General features: G+C 36.0%; 1 pseudogene; it reads left to right on the top strand.

Annotated features, from left to right (window-relative positions):
• LOC132304954 (uncharacterized) overlaps positions 1 to 18,625 on the top strand; it is a 123,662-nt pseudogene that overhangs the window by 68,838 nt on the left and 36,199 nt on the right.

The raw sequence follows: 18,625 nt of genomic DNA, 5'->3' as shown, positions 1-18,625 counted from the left end.
TCAAGAATAGATTGTCTACCTACCTACAAACATGAATTAAATTATAGAATAACCCATCAAGCATAAGTATAATCCATCAAATTAATTGGCAAATCCATTCAATGAAAACCTATAGTTAGCCATCACTAAATCCTTAATTAATCACACATAGACATGCAACCAACATAGAGAATCTAGTGTAGAGATCAATTCCCAAATAATCACACATAAGACAACATGTAATTAAAATAGAGAATCGTAAGAAGAATTAAATCAACAATCACAAGGCTAAGCGCTATTCGCAACAATATATATATAAATCCCCAAAAGTAGAAATACAAGGGTTTAGATTACACAAGTCTTAGGGCTTATCCAAGCCCTAAGTGTAGATCTAGCCAATCATGGAGGAGGTGGATGTGGTCATGAAGCCCTCAAGGGCAAGCTCTAAATATGGCTCCTTCTTCTTCTTCCTCTTCTTCTTCTTATTCTTTGAAGCTCAAGAGATAGAGAGTATATAGATCTAAAGATATGTTCTTGAGATGTGCCTCCACTCCCCTCTTTTCTTCTAACCCTAATCTTTAACTTTCTAGAGGGAGAAACTAATAAAAATATAGAAATTACAATGTAAAAATATGGATCTCTCTAAAAAAATGATTCAATCTCTCATATATAGAAGGCTTTGAGAGCCCAAAAATGTGAGAACTTGGCCCTAGGATCTTCTCTTTCAAGCTCTGCCCGAGTTGGTTCGAAATGAGCTTCTGATCTACTTTTTAATAACTTTCACGAATAGTTCAATTGGTCATACTTTTCTTCAATCGATCAGGTTCGATCGATCCAACTTTTCTTCGATCAATCAGACTTTTCTCAGATCGATCAGACTTGGCAGTTTTTCAGCATCAGCCTTCTTTTGCTCCAGATCAGCCTCCTTTTGCTCCAGGTTCTCACTAAACTTAGTTTGACTCCAAAAAGGCCTTAAGAAGCCATTTTTAGCCCGTTTTAACATTATTGACCTGAAATAGACAAAAATATGAAATTGGACTAAAACTGAAAAATAAGATAGATAAAGGTCCTAGAATGTTCAAGCTTAAGGGGTTTAAATGCGCACTTTTCAGTGCTCATCAGTCACTATAGGAAATCAAGTGTATAATTGTGTCAATGTGATTTCTAAGATAGGATAAACATATCAACATAATTATATATTCAAATGGTAATCACATACAAGAATTCAATGTAAAACATTCATATGTTTTATTCAATGTAAATACTTCTAATTTATGAAATCAAAAATATACATAAGAAGAATCCCCAAATCAAAATACAAATTACTACATATTTACTTGGTCTAGGCTACATCAACTCCCTAAAAAGAAAATTTTCCTCTCATGGATATGGTGGCAACTTCAAGGATTGAAGAAGAGAAAGATCTTCCCTTTTTTTCCCATTGTTGCAAAACTTAGCATAAAAACCCTAAAAAAAATCCTCTCCCTCACAATCTTTTTGTTAGAATCCAAAACTAACTAACTTGATTCAAGCCTCTACCCTCTCTTTATCTCTAAATGAGTTTCAAAACAAAATAACTCGTCAAAATTCAAATCCCCCCTTTATCTGGAATAGAATTTGACTTATTCAAAATAGGGGCCCGTAACCTTGCGTCCGGACGCGAAGAATGGCGTCCAGACGTGAGGTTCTAATGGTTGGCATTCGGACGCCAATTCATGCGTCCGGATGCGAGGTTCTAATAGGTGGCATCCGGACGCCAATTCTTGTGTCCAGATGCGAGGCATGCTACTTGGCTTCTTCTTTCTTTCTTTAGCTCTGGTTGTATCCATCGCCTATTTAGGTAATTTCTCTTTGAAAACCACTTGATATGTAGGCCCGATATAACTTGTGCTCCAAAAGCCCTTAAAACCTTATTCTTATTCCTTTTTAGCAATAAGACCTGCAAAAACACAAAAACATAAAAATGTAGTTAATTTATATACACAGATCAAATAATGGGCTTAACTAATGCAATTAAGGGTGCTTAAATATGTAATATTTGACGCTTATTAATATCAAATTAAGCCATTAATCCTTCCATAAGTCCACAATTATTGCACACTCATCAAATTAAAGAAATATACCACTTGCATTCATAAGCATGTAACATCAAACAACAAGCATGAATTATCCACCTATCTAAGAAAATAAGGCACTTACACTACAACTAAGCTAGTGACATAAAAATTAAACAAATTAAACTAAAGAGGTGGCACAATCCATCAAAAAAATAAGTATGAACCATCAAACAAACCACGAGAGTAATACATTTAAGCACTATGCCTTAACCATCACTAGATTCATAAAATCAACACATATAGAAATGCATCAATGTCACAAAATCTAGAGATGAACACATAAACAATAATTCTAGCATACATAGACATATGGATAGAATTAAATGATCAATTTGAAGTATTAAACTACACAAATCAATGTAGAAACAAGATTTATATATATAAAATGTCAAGACAAGAATTACAACACAAATCCCCATTAATTACAAAACATCAAAGTCTAGGAGGCATACTTAGGGCTATCTCTAGCCCCAAGAGAATGGTTTAGCCACTCATTGATGTTGTCATCCAACCCTCAAGGGCTATCTCCATGGTAGAAATCATCCTCCTCCTCTTGTGTTCTTAGTAGAAACCCAAGATGAGTGGAAGAACTTTCCCAAATTATATGTTTCTCTCTTTAATCTCTAGCCAAGTCTCTCTCTCTATAACCAACCTCTACTCAAAATAGCCAAAATCTTTACATAGGTAGCTCAAATGTCACACCCAATGGTCAGACCTCGTGCATTAGGACCTCCAAATGATTTCACCATGAGCACACCTTTAATTTGGCTTGAACTCTATTTTTCACGCAACTTGAGGTAGTTCGATCTATCACAAGGTTGCTCGAATCGATCGTACTATGTCGGTGCACTTTTTAGATAATGACAAGGTTGAGATTTTTTGGGAAAAGGACAAAAGTGGTAGGTGAGGATAAGATCAAAAGGGTTCGACCGATCGAAGGAAAGATTGGATCGATTGAATAAGAAATTTTCCTGAAGATAAGGACAAAAGGCTCGATTTATCATGGCAAGGTTAGAACGATCACAGTGTGATTAATCATAGCTTAGTTAGATCAATTAGAGAAGGCTTCTTCACCACTTTGCTTCCACTTTGCTCCTTTCTTCCACTAAGCTTGAGATTGCTTCTTTTAGTGCTTTAATTCAACTAAATTAACTTATTTTGGGGATAAGTGCCTGAAAAGGGAAATAACATAAAATTAGACTAAAACGGAAAAATAAGATAAAATAAGGTCCTAGAATATTCAAGATTAAGGGGTTTAAACGCACATTTTTCAACTCTTATCAAAACTCCTATGTAGATAATCCGAAAGAGTGAAGTAGACTGATCCCTGACCAACACGAATAACCTCTACTCCTGACAAACACCTGAAAAATAATGGTGGGTCAGGCCCACAAACAAGTTCTACTTACTACAGTCCAAGTAAAAATCCGATACACATATACATCCTAGTCAATCCAACAATAACTAATATAGTCCGTATATATATATACACATACTAAGGAACCTTACTGGACTATAGGGCGACCTTAACCTGAATAGTAGGCAACATGCAAAACGTACATATACTGGGCATGAGTACCTAGACCTACTTGGGCACATAATGAACAACTATATCCTTCATGATCCTAAGACTTAAGCTCATATCATGGCATCATAATCGTTTATATAAAATCCATTCTATCCAACTATAAGTAATCCTCTACAAATAATCCTCTATAAGTCATTCAACTTGTTCAGCTGATCTGACTTGAATATAGGAAGGACTTAACAATCTTTTGGTTAATCCATCTCTTTACATAAAAATAAGTAGGACTTAACTGATAAGTTAATCCGTCCCTAGAATGCCACCATCCCATACCGGTGCATTACATTCATACAATCCAATTATTGATAAAAGAAATAAAACAATACATCAATAAATTCGGGAATAAGCATAATAACAATCAGATATAAAGAATCAAATTATGCAACCAACACAAGATTAAAATCATATAATCTCCATTTAACTTGCTGAAATAGTTCAAAGCAATTAAATACTCCATTATCAATATGCAAATTTAAATAAAATTTTATACCGATTAATCTTTAGTATAACAACATCAGAAACAATCCATGATTATATTATACTGCTACTACATGATAAAAATCACATATTATCTAATTAAATATTACCGAAATTATATTAAGCAATGAAATTATCCATTAACAATATGATAATTCCATTAAAATTCCATATTGTTCAAGTTATTAGCATAAGAGCACAAATTATGCATTCTGGGATTTTAATCTACTCATTTAAAATTATTTAAAACCCCTATGACCTTTTAAAACAACCCTAGAACTTCAAATTCCAACCATAGTAGCAAAAACCCATGCACATGTGAGTTTCCAGCAAAGGAGCCGGCTCTCACCGGCATGGAGCCAGCTATCTCCAAAAAAGAGCCGGTTCTCAGACTAGGGGAGCCCGCTCTTTTCTCTATAAAGCCGGCTCTCTCTTCTGAGAGCCGTGATTTCTTACAGAAAGAGTCGGTTCTCTCCCCTTGGGACCTGGCTATAACGACCCGGTCATTTGCCTTCCTTTCCTTTTTTCCTGAAATTTTACGAATGAATTTTTTTCGTTTAATTTTTTTTTCTGAGCTCTATTTCGTGTCGCTTAGTGTTATCTCGAGTGCTCGGAATTGGTTCCTAAGACTCTTTTCCGTGGATTGACAACTTCCTTTGAGGACCGAGTCATTTCTGCATTTTCACTTTTCGGACACTATGCGTCTTTCGTCCTTTTTCCTGTTTCGTCTTTTTCCCTATTCTGTCTTTTCCCCATTTGTCACATTTTTGGCACAACCTCACTTCACGTGCCTTCATCTTGAGTGGTTTCCACGAAATATGCATCTTTACTTTTGCAAGAAAGTACTCTGGTTACTCTCGGTGCCCATAGGGGCATGGATGCATAAATCTTTGAAATTATTTTCTTTTCTTGGGGTGCTTTTCGTAAATATATTTTGAAGATATTTTATTTCAGGGGTTTTTAAGAAAATATTTTTGGAAGATATTTTCATTCAGGGCCATAAGTGCAGTTTTCACTTTTTAAAGGGGCCATTGTGCAATTAATGAAAGTTATTGCAAAATATCTTGTTTTGAGCCTGGATCCTCGTACAGGATTCATTTTCACATTTCATCAAGTTGTGTACTCTTGGAATTTCCTCCTGGTCGATATTTTCCAATTTCAGGGTTTCTGGCCCTAGTTTTCGCCAAACTTGTTTTGGGCATAACTTTCTGTTCGGGACTCAATTTTTGACACCGTTTCTTTTGTTGTTCATATTTTATCATTTGAATCTTTTTCGTTCACAAAGTTTTGCCATTTGAGCGCGTCTACTCAAATTTTACTTTTTCGGACCCGACGAGGCCCGTTCGAGGCACTTTTTGAGATTTCTATAAAAGGGGGTGAGATATTTCATTTTTCATCTTCTCCCCTCTTTATGCACGACCTGGAGCTCCCATGGCTGCCCAAGGGGTGCTGCCATCTTCTCTCTCCTCTTTTGGTTCACTTTTCCTTGATGGAAAGTCTTCGGCCTTAACGTTTGTTGTTCCCCTCACCGTGCTCTACCTTTCCCCCTTATTAGAATTCAGTTTTGACCATTTCTTGATTTTGGTTTTGAGGTCAAGTTATGATTTTGATGGGGGCTTCTTGCGGATTCTTGTTCACGGTGTTGTCCCCGACAAAACCTCTCGGTATTGTCGGATTCAGAGCACTTTCGTTTCGGTGGGGATTTGAGATTTTCATCTCAAATTGAGGTAGGAGACGTTCTAGGTTTAAATTCTTGCTATATAGCATGCTTGTGATGCTTATACTACTTGTTTGCATGATTAAATATAAAATCTAGAGATTTTTTCTTGTACGGGATCTAATTTTCCTAGTTGCTCATGACTTGGTTTAAACATGTAGTATGATTTTATATTACCCCTTGATATGCTCATTGTCGTGTATTAAAATTGGAACATTTGAATAAGTATTAAAGATTTTATTTAATATTTATCTTAGGTGAAAGATTAATTCACATGGCCTTAACTAGCTTGAAATTAATATGTGTTAGCATATTATATTAGGCCTTAGCATGCTCTTCAACATAGTTGAATTTGAAAGTAATTGGAGGTGTTTTGAAAATTAGTAATTATTATTTAATTTGATTAATTAATTTGCCCCGAGTGCACTATTCACTCCATTCGAATTCCGACTTGATATTCTTGATCTACATGCCATATAGCTTCACATATATTTGATTTAGAATATTCGGTGAGGTTTTGAAACCTTTCATTTAATTAATTTCCTTATTTAAAATTTAATCCTCATGGTGATATACAACTTGGAATTAAATTGTGGCATGCTAGAAAATTAAGCTTTGGTGTGGTTGTTCACATGTATTAAATTGGGATTTATTACATGAGAATTGCAACTTTTATTTTATATTTAACTTTAGTGAAAGTTTAATTCGCATGGTCGTAAATCGAATGAAATAAACTTTTAATATGATATTACATTAGTCCTTGGCATGTTTTCAACATAGGTTAATTTGAGAGCATTTGGTTAAGTTTGAAAATTTAGAGATTTTAACTAAAAGAATTAATTAAAATCTATTTTGTGGTCCCATTAGCTTAATTAAGGTTTTAACTTGATATTTGTATTGGCGATGACTTGTTTACTAGTATATATTAATTTAGGACTATCTGAAGTTGTTTTAGAACCTTGGGATTTAAATTAGCATGATTTAATTAAAGTTCTACTTTGTTGTTCTAATAACCTAATTGAGTTTTAGAATGGATATAGGTGATGACCTTGCTATGCCCTTTAACATGTATTAAATTGAGGTTAATTGAAATTGAATCGGTAATCTAGAGAATTTAATTGTGTTTATCTATTTAAATTCTATCAATTTGCTCCATGATCTAGTTGTGTTTTAGAAGTGGTTTCTATATTCAAATCATGGACTTAGACTTGTTGTATATTCATTTGGTTATGTTTTGAACATTGGATAACATAGTTGCTATGTTTGTATTCATGAGATTATGTTTTCCTTATTGAATATATTGTTGCCTTGTGTAATGATTTGCACACTTCATGTTTAACATCTTTCATGCATGGCGTGTAACGAATCGCACATTGAAGATTCGACATTCATCACATCATATCAGTTGTGGATTTAGAGCATGTATTGTATAGGTTTCCAAATTTGGTTGTGCTTAGTAGATAGTTGATTATCTTGCATATTCCTGTTGATATATGCGTTGTTGCACAACTTGTTGATTTTGGAAACTTGGGGATGTCGTTGTTTGACTATGGCTAGGACGTGGTTCTAGTACGGGGGATAGTCCCTCTATATGGTCTAGTGCGCACATAGGGAGGTTACCTATGGGCTAGTAACCCTAAAGGAACTATGTTGTCAGTCTGATTCGGCGTGATGTCCGAGTATCCACTTTGTTTGATTTCGCATTTCATTTTCAAGTTGATAACTAGATGATGTTGTAACTTGTTGTTTTTTATTTGTCGTTCCATTTTAAGTTACAGGATGTTAACTTTGCGAAATTGTGCTTTATGCGTTGTATTGGAAGTTTCAATGTTGGTTAAATTGCATCGATATTGAAAATCATGTTTTGACGTTCTAATAAAGCTTAGGATTGATCCTATTGATTTATTTATAACATAGACGTTAAGTGGCATGAACCACTACTGTTATTTTGTGCTTTAGATTCTAAGTTGATGGCTTTGAGAACTTAAACCTTGTTGCATTGTATAACATGCTCTTTTGTTGTTAAATTGCATGGATAATGTGATTCTTGTTAACTTGTATTCAAATATGCTTTTATTATGTTGTATGGATTACTATAGACCTAGTTCAATTGTATTGAAAATGCAATTCATGTTAATCTATGCTCAAGCATTCTTCTTGTCGTGTTCTTTGGATTATCCCAACCATGATTCGTTTCATACACGTATGTATATCATGATTCTTGTTGCTTAGACTCTAAGGTAGCTTAGGATGCTCCCCGAGTCTCACTTGGACATAGACGTTAGGTGGCATGAGCCCATTTAACATGTTTCACCTTAAGGTGATAAATTTGTAAAATGCTAGGTCGATGCATGCTCATCTCCTACGAGTAGCTTTATGTTACTCACCCCTATGATACTGGGGCATATTTCAGGTACGAAGACTTGGTTCATGACACCTAGCATTCCTTGGATGTCGTGTAGCTTTCAAGTTTCCATTTCATGCAAATGTTAGCATGAAATGTCATTTTGTAGACTTATATGTCAAAATATGTATGTTTGATTCCATATATGTAATGTGTACTTAAGTACACTTCTTTCAATGTATTTGATATGTATGAGATGAGGCCGGAGGCCAATGACATTTATATTGTATTTATGCAACTTTTTAACTTCATGAAATGTTATGAAAAACTTGAAAAATCGCAAGTCATTCCTTCACCACGGTTGCATCGGGTGTGAGAATTCCATTTTCATTCTTTTATAGGGTCTTATTAATCTTGTATGAAGTGTGGCCAAGGGCCAAATGGTCATTTGATGCCGTTTTGCATTTTTGGATTCCATGTTTTCCATTCCAAGTCCATTTTTGCCTTTTTGCCCGTTGGGGGGTCGGATTTTGTATCGGCTATATTTTTAAGCCATGGACCATTGTAGCGCATCTAAATAGGTAAGTTACGTTTGCGTGGATGGTCGTTTCGGGGCAAAACTTTATCGTTTGTGTTTTGAGCCTCTTGTGAATTCATTTCGCATTTTTTTTGCATATTCTGATCTAGGGGCATTATGGACCTTTCACCTCAATTTTATTTTCTTATTTCAACATGGTCGCTTAGAAAACGTGATTTTAGGGGGGGTTTCTTTTTCATATTTTTCCAGAAAATGTCGTCTTGGTACCGGAAATCCCTCGTGAAGTTTCAGCTTCCAGTTTTGATTTAGCAGCTTTATGACCCTCTTGTTCAGTTCTGATCTAGGGGCATTTTGGGGATTTCACAGTGAGTTTTTTTTTATTCCGTTCGCGTGGTCGGGTAGAAAACTCGATTTTAGGGGGGGTTTCTTCCTCGTGTTTTCCAGAAAAACTCGCCTTGATCTCTGTTTCAAGCCTCAGTTCTAGGCAGATAAAAAAAAAAATGTGTAGCAGCAGCCAAGGGTTACCACCAGCCATGTCTTTGGGCGCTAGTGGGCTCGCGCATGGGCGCCGTGTGCGCCATGGCCCCCCGTCGGGCCGCCGCGACGTCAATTCTTCTTTTGGGCTTTTCTCCTTCGTCCGGACTCCGATTCAAGTGAATGTTTTTTTGAACTTGACTAATTTTTTGCTGTTTTTCCAACGGTGTGCTCGGTTGCACCCGGTTCTTCTTAGATAATTACCATTTTACCCTTTTTGCTCTAAGTGCTCGTTTTTCTTCGTCATGTCGTTTCTCCTTCGTTCGGACTCTGAATCATGTGATTCTTGAGTCCATCTTGATTAGTTTTTCATTGTCCTTCCAGCGGTGTGCTCGATGGCACCCGAATCTACAGTTTTTAGAAATGACTATTTTGCCTCTGGGGGCTTATTTGTCATAGTTTCGATCTTTTGTTTCTGCATCAGTTCTTGTTGAGTTCCACGACCTCATGGAAGATCACTTTAACTTCTTAGAGTCTTGTTTTCTGTTTCCGCTTCCGTATTCGGATCCGTTATCGGATCATCCTTACGGTTCATCACAGGACACGCTGGCCTAAAAACCAGGGTCGTCACACTGGCTATCGACCTGTTACAACCCACCTTCTCCATCTCCATCGACCTTCAACCCCTCTATTCTCCATTGTTAATGGCCCTAAGGTTCTGAACTATGTCCCAAATCATTCTAGATAAATATATAAGTAGATATGCATCTTAAACACAGTTTAAAACAAACTATTATGCAATTTATTTCAAGATTAATCAAGAACACAAAACAACACATAAAATCAGTTTTAAATCAATTTTAAGCATGCATACATGATCAATTAAAGTCTGATTAGTTCCTGGAATTAACTTATGCCCGTATAGAACACGAAGTCTAAGGGAAGGAGTAAGAGAATAACTTACCTTTAAGGTTTCGGTTTGAAACCTTCTATCGTCGTCTTCCTAGGTTTTTCGGCGACCTTGATTGCCGTCAACCCTCTCTACTACTCGGTCCTAGTCCATGAGCAAGCCCCCAACTTCCCACCTTAGCTCAATCTATGATTCTTGGACAAACCCTAGTTCCTTCTCTTTCTCAGTTTCCTCTCTTTCTCTCTGTAAAACTGTAATGACCCTGTCATTTTCCTTCCTTTCATTTTTCTGAAATTTTACGGATAAATTTTTTTTTCGTTAAATTTTCTTTTCTAAGTTTGGTTACTCATCACTTAGTGTCATCTCGAGTGCTCATAAATGGTTTCCGAGACTCTTTCCTCTAGATTGAGAACTACCTTTAAGGAATAAGTCATTTCCACATTTTCATTTTTTAGACACTATTCACTTTTTGTCCTTTTCCCGTTTATCACTTTGTTGGCACAACCTCACTTTCCATGTTTGGAGTTGAGTTTTGACTTCACGAGTTTTCATTCCAGTTGATTTCCTCGAAATGCGTAGCTTTACTTTTGGAGAAAAGCTCGTCGGTTGTTTTTTTTTTCCCGTAGGGGCGTGGATGAAAGGATTCTTCAGAAACATTGATGTTTCTTGGGTGTTTTTCGTAAATATCCTTTGAAGATATTTATTTATCTTTTGGAAGATATTTTTATTCAGGGTAGTTTTGCAGTTATCCTTTCTTAGAGGGGCTATTGTGCAATTAACGAAAGTTATTACAAAGTGCCTCATTTTGAGCCTAGATCCTCGTATGGGTTTTATTTTCACATTTCATCATGTCGGGAACTCTTAGAATTTCCTTCCGGTCGTTGTTCCCAGTTTTAGGGTTTTCGGCCTTAGTTGCCGCCGAATTGTTCAGGGCATATCTTTTTGCACGGAACTCGGTTTTCGATGTTGTTTCTCTCGTTATTCTTTTTTTTTCATTTTGACTCTTTTTCATTCATGGTATTTTACCATTTGAGAGCGTCTGCGTAAATTCCATGTTTAAGGACCCGGCGGGGCCCATTCGGGGCACTTTTAGGGTTTCACTATAAATAGGATGCCTTAAAGTCAAAATCAAAATTTTGACCCTTCTTCTTCCCTCTTTGGCTGGCAGCCATGGCAGCCCCTTGGGCTACCACCTTCTTTCTTCTTCTCCACTCATTTCCCTTTGTTATTTGCCTTGGGCCTTAACATTTTTCGAAGGCCTTGGGGAGGCGCACCTTTCATCTCTTCTTTCCTAGGACCCTCTTGCATCTTGTCTCCTTGAAATGTATGAGAATTATGGGTTTAATAATGAAGGGTCAATGAGTAAGGTTAATGAATTAATGGAATCCATTGCAAGTTTGGATTTTCCACCTTGGAAAGCTCCAAAAGAACCTCTTCCTCCACTCTCTAGCACTCCACCGGTCCCATCTTTAGTCTCTCCACCCACTCTTGAGCTTAAAACTCTCCCTCCCAATCTTAAGTATGCCTTTTTAGGCCCGAAAGAGAATCTTTCGGTCATCATCTCTTCAAGTCTTGAAAAATATCAAAAAATGCTCTCTTAAATGTGCTTAACGAAAATAAGGAAGCTATTGAATGGAGTGTGGCGGATCTAAAGGGAATTGAACCCTTCTATTTACATGCATCGCATTCTTATAGAAGAGGATGCAAAACCTTTTAGAGATGCCCAAAGGAGATTAAATCCAAACATGAAAGAAGTGGTTAAAAAGGAAGTTGTTAAACTTTTGGATGCCGGTATAATCTACCCAATCTCTGACAGTAAATGGGTGAGTCCAACTCAAGTAGTTCCTAAGAAATCGGGGATTACGGTGGTTGAAAATTTGAAGGGTGAGGCAATTTCTAAGCGTACCGCCAATTCATGGCGTGTATGCATTGATTACCGCAAATTAAATGCCGCCACTAGAAAAGATCATTTCCCTTTGCCATTTATTAATCAAATTCTAGAGAAATTGGCCGGGCAACAATATTATTACTTTCTTGATGGCTATTTGGGTTACAATCAAGTGGCCCTTAACCCTTTAGACGAAGAGAAAACCACTTTTACTTGTCCTTTTGGCACATTTTCTTATAGACGGATGCATTTTGGTTTGTGCAATGCTCCCGCAACATTCCAAAGGTGTATGAGGTCAATTTTCTTGGACATGGTGGAAGAGTATCTAGAGGTCTTTATGGATGAATTTTCTGTCTTTGGGTCTTCATTTGATGCATGCCTCAAAAATCTAAATTTGGTGCTTAAAAGATGTCGTGAAACAAATCTCGTTCTAAGTTGGGAAAAGAGCCATAGCATGGTTCAACAAGGTATAGCTTTGGGTCATGTCATCTCAAAAAGGGGAATTGAGGTTGATAAAGCAAAAGTTAGGCTTATTTCTGAATTGCCTCCACCTTCAATGGTGCGAGAGGTGTACTCCTTTTTAGGCCATGCTGGCTTCTATCGCCGTTTCATCAAAGACTTTAACAAAATTGCTAGACCTTTATGTAATCTTCTTGCCAAGGAAACACCATTCATCTTTAATCAAGCATACCTTAATGCTTTTCATAAATTGCATGATTTATTGTCATCTGCTCCTATTATGCAACCTCCCAATTGGTCATTACCGTTTGCAATCATGTGTGATGCCTCTGATTATGCCATGGGAGCAATCTTGGGGCAAAGGGTAGGAAAACTTTCATGCACCATATATTATGCAAGCAAGACCCTCTCGGGAGCTCAATTGAATTACTCCACTACCGAGAAAGAATTACTTGCTGTAGTATATGCTCTTGATAAATTCCGATCTTATCTTCTAGGATTAAAAGTAATTGTTTATTCTGATCATGCTGGTCTGAGGCATCTTTTGACAAAGAAAGAAACAAAGCCTAGTTTGATAATATGGATTTTGCTTCTTCTGGAATTTGATTTTGAAATCAAAGATAAGAAAGGCACCGAAAATATGGTTGTCGATCATCTTTCAAGGTTAGTGGTAGAATCTTCCCCGAGCCCACCAATTCATGATTCATTTCTAGATGAACAACTGTTCCAAGTCTCTAATGGGCAAATGCTTTAGTTTGCTGATATTGTGAATTTTCTCACAATTGGCAAGCTTCCAACTAATTAGTCAAAGCAAACAAAAAAACATTTCTGTGCCAACATCCAGAATTACTATTGGGAAGATCCTATCTTGTTTCGATATTGTCAGATCAAATTGTGAGAAGATACATTCCAAAGAGTGAAATTCCAAGCGTCCTTGTGTTTTGTCAAACCCTTACATGTGGTGGGCATTTTAATGCAAAAAAAACTGCTTTAAAGGTGCTTCAAAGTGGGCTATTTTGGCCCACCATCTATAGAGATACCTATAATTTTTGCAAGGAGTGCGAGAGATGTCAAAAAATGGGATCAATGTCGAAAAGAGATATGATGCCGTTGACAAATATTCTTGTTATTGAAATCTTTGATATTTGGGGTATTGATTTTATGGGTCCTTTTCCTATGTCTTACGGATTTCAATACATATTGCTTGCCGTTGACTATGTCTCTAAATTTATGGAGGCTTGTGCTACAAAAACTAATGACCACTCCATGGTTATTCAGTTCATTAAATCCAACATTTTCACTCGTTTTGGTATGCCAAGAGCAATGATTAGTGATGGAGGAAAGCATTTATGCAATCAATTTTTAAGGAAACTCTTTCTCAAGTACTCTGTTACTCATAAAGTCGCCACTCCTTACCATCCTCAAACAAGTGGGCAAGTAGAAGTTTCAAACCAGAAAATTAAACAAACTTTTGATAAAACGGTTAACACAACCCGGAAAAATTGGTCGCACAAGTTGAATGACGCTTTGTGGGCTTACCGAATGGCATATAAGACTCCCATTAGCATGTCTCCTTATAGACTTGTTTATGGAAAGCCTTGCCATCTTCCAGTTGAGCTAGAACACAAAGCTATGTGGGCAATTAAAAAGCTCAATCTTGACCTTGACAAAGCCGGAGAGAACCGATTACTCCAATTGAGTGAGTTGGAAGAGTTGAGACACAATGCCTATGATAATGCCAAACTTTATAAAAAGAGAACTAAAGCTTTTCATAACAAACACATTGTGAAGAAATTTTTTGAGCCTGGTCAAAAAGCATGGCATTTCAACTCTAGGTTAAAACTCTTTCCTGGAAAGTTTTGAACCAAATGGGAAGGTCCGTATGAGATCATCTCTGTTGCGCCACATGGGGTAGTTAAAATTCAAAGTTTAGAGAATGGCAACACATTCAAGGTGAATGGGCAAAGGTTGAAACCCTACATTGAGGGACAGGTTTTTCAAAGGCATATGGAAGCTGCCCTTTTGGTAGATCCAATCTATGAAGAGATATAGTGATGCACTCAATGTTTTCCATGAGAAGTTTGAATTCTTGCTTATTTTTGGCTATTCAATCGATCTCAAAAGAGATTCGGTTGATCGAACATTGTCTCTGCATCCAATCATCTCTCTGTTCCATCGTGTGATTATTTCCTGCATATTTCAGCTCTCTGTGCATCATGTGAACATTCTTTCCAATCGATCTGAAAATTCCAAGATCGATCCGGTTTTCCTTGGATCGATCAGGGTTCTATACTTAGAAAATTTTTGGATCTCTATATTTTTCATCTCTCTGTTTATCGTTCGAAGCTATATGCAGACTTTCAGGTATGGATTGATCAAAATTCGATCTTTGTTCGATCGATCAGGACATTTCATTTTCTTAAAAAAATTAAAAATTAAATAAAAATAATTAAATAATTAAATAATTAAATAATTAAATCAAATCGATCTTTCAGAGCAGCATTCCGTCTAGCTAGAGACGTTAAACTTAGCACTCATTATCCATATTTTTTTGCATTTTGTATATACTTGCTTTCATTAAATGAAAAATATAAAATAAAAAAAATTCACCATTGTCCCCTTTTGTGTAGTCATGCATACTTTATGATGTATATTGGGCGTTATCTCTCTTTCATATTGTGCTATATTGTCTTAGAATGCATCATTTGATTATTCTTATCCCATTTAATATTTGATGTGAGTTTGTTAGTGTGGTTATTCAAATAAGTTGTTGATTCTAAGTTTAGGGGAGAACCTTTTCATATTGGATCATTGCCGGGCTTCATGTTTTCGCCACCACGGTATATTCTTTCCATCTTTTCCATTGTTCTCATTGCACATTGAGACAATGTGCGGTTTAAGTTTGGGGGTAAGGTGACTATGTTACATTCTACTTAAGTTTGAGACTTAATTGCATGATTGAGATTTGAGATCCATGTTAGCTATGATTTTGAACTTTTAAGGACTATATTGCTTAAAATTTAAAAATTGCTTAACTTGAGAGTCTAATACTCCTTTTATGCCTTGTAGATGCCATATAAGAGTAAATTTTTCGAAAGATCGATATCATACTTGAATTTGTGGTCCACATCATCCTAATTTTGTGATTGTTTTGAGATTCACTCTAGGATTCTACATTAGCACAGGCGCACACTACTATTCATTTGTAGGGCACATACTTTGTTGACTACTGAATTGGTTATATCTCAATTGGGTTAATAGTGTATTGAAAGCTTTCATCTTGATAAAAGTGGATAACAAACCCTTTTCATTGAGTAGCCAGGATTCTAGCCTCATCAAGCACTAAATTTCTAGCGCCGAAAGGTGGAGGGCCCAAACTCTAAGTTAATAACTTGCTAAAAAAAATAAATTGTTGTTGCAAAAGCAAAATAAAAAAAGTGAGGACTTCTCCCAAAAAGTGAGAAGTGGGAAATGATTAGATGGAGGTTGTTTTGATTTGTAGCCTAATTGATTTGAGCTTGTAAGTCCTTAGGGGTGTTTTAACACCTAGTGCCCTAGGTAGTACCTTGTAGACTAGTAACCCGGAATCACTTCTTTGGTCATTGAGACCTTATGTCCTTTATCTTTCCGTCATTGGCTGATTTTGCATTCAATTCCTAGTTGTAATTGTGGATTACTTTTAACTTGAACTTAGGTGCACGATAATTCATTTCTTGCTTAGTATACGTGGATTTGTATACTTGTATGCCTTCTATATATAAAAAATGCTTAGTATACTTGGATTTTTATACTTGTATGTCATGTATGTCAACATTGCTTAGTATACCTAGAAATGTATACTTGAATATATATGTTGCATTTCCATTTCAATACTTGTAATAACCCGGTCATTTGCCTCCCTTTCCTTTTTCTTGAAATTTTACGAATGAATTTTTTTCGTTTAATTTTCTTTTTTGAGATCTGTTTCTTGTCGCTTAGTGTCATTTCGAGTGCTCAAAATTGGTTTCTGAGACTCTTTCATGTGAATTGACAACTTCCTTTGAGGACCGAGTCATTTTCGCAATTTTACTTTTCGGACACCATGCGCCTTTCGTCCTTTTCCCTATTTCGTCTTTTTCCCTATTCTGTCTTTTCCCCGTTTGCCACTTGTTTGGCAAAACCTCACTTTTCATGCTCGGAGTTGGTTTTTGACTTCACGTGTCTTCATCTTGAGTAGTTTCCTTGAAATACGTATCTTTACTTTTGCAAAAAAGTACTCTAGTTGCTCCTGGTATCCATAGGGGCATGGATGCACAATTCTTTGGAATTAATTTCCTTTCTTGGGGTGTTTTTCGTAAATATCTTTTGAAGATATTTTATTTCAAGGGTATCTAAGAAAATATCTTTTGGGGCAGTTTCGCAGTTAACCCTTTTTGTGGAAGCCATTGTGCAATTAACGAAAGTTATTGCAAAACATCTTGTCTGGAGCCTGGATCCTCGTATGGGATTCATTTTCACTTTTCATTGAGTCGTAAAATCTTAGAATTCCCTTCTGGTCGTTATTTTCCAGTTTCAAGGTTTTTGGCCCTAGTTTGCGCCAAACTTGTTTTGGGCATAACTTTCTGCTCGGGACTCAGTTTTCGACGCCGTTTCTTCTGTTGTTCATATTTTATCATTTTGAAATCTTTTTTGTTCACAGAGTTTTGTCATTTGAGCACGTCTACTCAAATTTCACTTTTCCGAACCCGGCGGGGCCCTTTCGGGGCACTTTTTGGATTTTCCTATAAAAGGGGGATGAGATATTTTGATTTTCATCTGCCCCATTCACCTTGCACGACCAGAGCTCCCATGGCAGCCCAAGGGAGGCTGCCACCACCTCTCTCCCCTTTTGAACTTCATTCCTTTGTTAAAAAGTTGAAGTGCCTTTGTGTTTTGTGTTCCTGTTGACTACGTGCTTCTTTCCCCCTTATTGAAACCTATTTCTGACCAAATTTTAAGTTTGGTTTTGAAGTCAAGTTATGATTTTCATGGGGCTTCCTTTGGATTCAAGTAGATCATGTTGTCCCCGACAAAACCTAGCAGTTTCGGTGGATTCGGAACACTTTTTTTTCGGTGGGCATTTGAGATTTTCATCTCAAATTGAGGTAAGAGGTGTTATAGGTTTAATTATTGTTATATAACATGCTATTGATGCTTATACAACTTGTTTACATGCTTAAATATGAAATCTAGAGATTTTATTATTTAATTTTCTTGTGAAGGATTTAATTTTCCCGGTTGTCCATAACTTTGTTTAATCATGTGGTATGATAGAATATTACCCATTGATATGTAGATTGACATATATTAAATCTAGATTATTTGGACAAGAAATGAAGATTTTATTTAATATTTATCTTGAATAAAATATTAAATCATGTGGCCTTATCTAGCTTTAAATCAACATGTGGTAGCATATTATATTAGGCCTTGGCATGCTCTTCAACATAGATTAATTTGAGAGTAATCGGAGAAGTTTTGAAATCTAGTAATATTTAATTAATTAGATTAATTAATTTGCTCCCAGTGTACTATTCATCCCGTTGGATTTCTAACTTGAAATTCTTGATGTGCATGCAATATAGTTTCACATATATTAAATCTAGAATATTTGATTTGGTTTTGAAGCCTTTCATTTATTATTTTTCTTGTATTAAAGTTTAATATACATGGCCGTAACTTGTATAGAATGTACTTGTATCATGCTCTTAAATCAAGTCTTAACATGTTTAATAACATATATTAATTTGAGATCATTTGGATGAGTTTTAAAATCCAGAGATTTTAATTAAATGAAATAATTAAAATCCATTCAATGGTCCTATGCACTTGATTAGGTTTCCAACCTTGCATACATGATTTCCTTGACATATTCCTTCACGTGTATTAAATTGAGAATAATCGGATAAGTTTGAAACTTATATTCATTTACTTCCTTTGTATGGAACTTAATTCACATGGTTATGTCTTGCATGAAATAGACTTGTAACTTAACATTAAACTTGACCTTGATATGATCCTTGACACACTTTGTTCAAAGAACATTTGGACTTGCCTTGTAATCATGATAATTTAATCCCTTAGGTTGATTAAATTTTCCTTTTTATGCTTCCATCGGT

Source organism: Cornus florida, unplaced genomic scaffold (assembly GCF_030987335.1).
Source record: "Cornus florida cultivar Cherokee Brave unplaced genomic scaffold, ASM3098733v1 CherokeeBrave_3.0.0_Hap2_Chr04, whole genome shotgun sequence".
In the NCBI taxonomy this organism is placed as follows: Eukaryota; Viridiplantae; Streptophyta; class Magnoliopsida; order Cornales; family Cornaceae; genus Cornus; species Cornus florida.
This window is presented reverse-complemented; position numbering and strand designations above follow the sequence as displayed.